Source organism: Hevea brasiliensis, unplaced genomic scaffold (assembly GCF_030052815.1).
Source record: "Hevea brasiliensis isolate MT/VB/25A 57/8 unplaced genomic scaffold, ASM3005281v1 Scaf176, whole genome shotgun sequence".
NCBI classification, from domain to species: Eukaryota; Viridiplantae; Streptophyta; class Magnoliopsida; order Malpighiales; family Euphorbiaceae; genus Hevea; species Hevea brasiliensis.
In genome coordinates, this window is record NW_026614669.1 from 28907 (window position 1) to 31989 (window position 3083).

General features: G+C 39.3%; 1 non-coding gene across 1 annotated transcript; it reads left to right on the forward strand.

Annotated features, from left to right (window-relative positions):
* The first annotated feature begins 2775 nt into the window (after nt 1–2775).
* LOC131176589 (small nucleolar RNA R71) lies at nt 2776–2882 on the forward strand. The gene has a single exon (XR_009146599.1). It is a non-coding gene; the product is annotated as a small nucleolar RNA R71 (small nucleolar RNA).
* The last annotated feature ends 201 nt before the right edge of the window (nt 2883–3083 follow it).

Below are 3083 nucleotides of genomic sequence, written 5' to 3' on the forward strand. Positions count from 1 at the left end.
TCCTCTTTCCAATATCAAATGTCCTAGAACTATGCCTTCCCTTACCATGAAATGGCATTTTTCCCAATTTAGGACCAGGTTTGATTCTTCACATCTTTGTAACACCTTAGATAAACTAGCTAGGCAATCATCAAAAGTAGTTCTATAGACAGAAAAATCATCCATAAAAACTTCTATGAAATCTTCAATACAATCAGAAAAGATAGTCATCATGCATCTTTGAAAGGTAGCCGGGGCATTACAAAAACCAAAAGGCATTCTTCTATATGCAAATGTTCCATAGGGACAAGTGAATGTTGTCTTTTTTTAGTCTTCTGGGTGAATAGGAAATTGAAAGAATCCCAAATACCCATCTAGATAACAGAAATAAGAGTGTTTCGCTAACCTTTCTAACATTTGGTTGATGAAGGGGAGAGGGAAATGGTCTTTTCTGGTAGCACTGTCCAATTTCCTATATGCACATTCGCAAACTAGTGACTACTCTAGTAGGGATTAGCTCATTGCTTGCATTTTGGATAACAGTTGTCCCACCTTTCTTAGAAACTACATGTACTGGACTAACCCATTTACTATCAGAAATTGGGTATATGATACCTACATCTAATAGTTTTAAAATTTCTTTCTTGACTACTTCTTTCATGTTTAGGTTAAGTCTTCTTTGGTGTTCGATTGTGGGTTTACTGTTTTCTTCCATGGGTATCCTATGCATGCAAATTGAGGGGTTGATTCCCTTCAGGTCTTCTATTTTATACCCTATGGCTTTGCTATGGATCCTAAGTTCTCTTAGCAATTTTTTCTCTTCTAACTTAGACAGGCTAGTATTGATTATAACAGGATATTTAGAATTTGAGTCCAGAAATGCGTACCTTAGTGAGAAGGAGAGAGGTTTAAGCTCTACCTGTTTGGCGTTTTCTTAAAGCTTACCTTGGGTATGTTCCTCCTTCAACTTTTCCATCTTGGAAGCCTTAGCTAAGGGTATGGGTGGATGAGCTACTAACTATTGTGCACAGGCTACTATCTCTATATTTTCATCATCCACTGTGTGGCTGTGCACAATACATGCTTCAAGAGGATCTTTAGGATGTGTCTTATGAAATTCCTCTTCAACTTGTTTGTCTATTATGTCAACCTTGAAGCATTCATCAGGTTCAAATTTGTGTTTCATTGTGTCGAACAAGTTGAACTCCACTTCTTCTTCTCCTACCTTAAGAGTTAATTGCCCATTTTTGACGTCTATGATGGCTCCGGCAGTTGCCAAGAATGGTCTTCCCAAAATGATAGGAATTTGAACATCTTCTTCTATCTCAAGGATAACAAAGTCCACTAGAATGAAGAATTTGCCCACTTTGATAGGAATGTTCTCAAGTATGCCCACAGGATATTTAATAGATCGATCAGCCAATTGCAGCGAGATTGTTGTGGGCTTCAGTTCTTTGATCTCCAGCTTTTTGCATATTGATAGAGGCATTAAAATGACGCTTGCCCCAAGATCGCAGAGGGCCTTATCTATTTTCTTGTTACCAATGAGACAGGGTATGGAGAAGTTTCCTGGATCCTTCAACTTTGGAGGCAGTTTATTTTGTAGAATGGCACTGCATTCCTCTGTTAGAGCTACTGTTCCATAGTCTTTTAGCTTTCTTTTCTTTGACAGAATTTCCTTAAGAAATTTGGCTTAAGATGGCATCTGAGAAAGTGCTTCAGTGAAGGGGATGTTGATGTAAAGTTTCTATAAAACTTCCAAAAACTTCCCAAACTGTTTGTCCAATTTGGCTTTCTGAAATCTATGAGGAAAAGGTAGGGGAGGCTGGTATGGATCTGGTAATTTCTTTGTCTTCCTTGCTTCCTCTTCATTATCTTTCTTAGCTTCTTCCTCCTTTTTCTCTGCTTGGTCTTTAGATTTTTCTATGGTTTCCTCTGTCGGTTCTACCTCTGGTTGTACTAGAGTTCTTCCACTCCTCAGTGTAACTGCCTTACAATGCTCCCTTGGGTTCATTTCTGGTTGGCTAGGCAGTTTGCCAGTAGCCTTACTTGAAGAACTTGCTTGCTGAACGATTTGATTCTCTAGAATCTTGTTATGAGTGGCAAGTTGGTCCATTCTGGAAGTCAGCTGTTTAATCAATTTAGTTTGTTGTTGTTGAGCTGCTAGGAATCCTTTCATCATGGTTTCCATGGTCATTTTTGGTTCAGGTTGTTGAGGTTGGAGAGGTAGTGATGGCTGTGAAAAGTTTTGACCTGTTCTGAAATCCAGGGGGTGCTGGTGTTTTGTACCCTTGTTGCTTGTTTATTGGCTAGTTTTGCTGATTGGACCATGAGAAATTTGGATGGTTCCTCCATCCAGGATTGTAAGTATTTGAATATAGATTGTTGGGCTGCCTCTGGTTGAAGTTTCCTCCATTATTCACATAGTTCATCTGTTTTGTGGAGGGTTCATTGAAATTGCTATATTATGAACTCATGTATCCTCCTCCATAGCTGTCCTTATGTTGACTGTTTGTACCAACTACGTTGGCTTGCATTCTTTTGAGTTTCTTTGTGAGCTAATCAAACTGAGCATTTATCATGCTTAGGGCGTCTACTTCTAGGACCGTTGCAGCTCTCCTTGCATTTTCTCTTTCATTTGGCTACTCATAATTGTGGTATGCAACTCTTTCTAGAAGTTCAAGTGCTTGTGGTACTGTTTTCTCCATTAGATCACCCTCTGCAGCTGAATCAACTGTGCTCCTTGTAGAGGGTAGTAATCCATTATAAAAATTTTGCACTAATAGCCAATCTTCTATGCCATGATGTGGACATTCCCTTTGCAGGTCTTTATATCCTTCCCATGCGTCATAGAGTGATTCTTCTTCCTTTTGTCTGAAGGTGTTGAGCTCTAGCCTCAGTTTTATAGTCTTTACAGGTGGAAAATACCTTGCTTGAAAAGCTTGAGAGAGGTTTTCCCAAATAGTGAACATTCCGGCCTGTTGAGAAAGTAACCACTTCCTTGCTCTGTCCTGAAGGGAGAATGGGAATGCTCTAAGTTTTATTGCTTGATCAGACACTCCATTCATCTTGAATGTATCACATAGGGCAAGAAAGCACTGGAG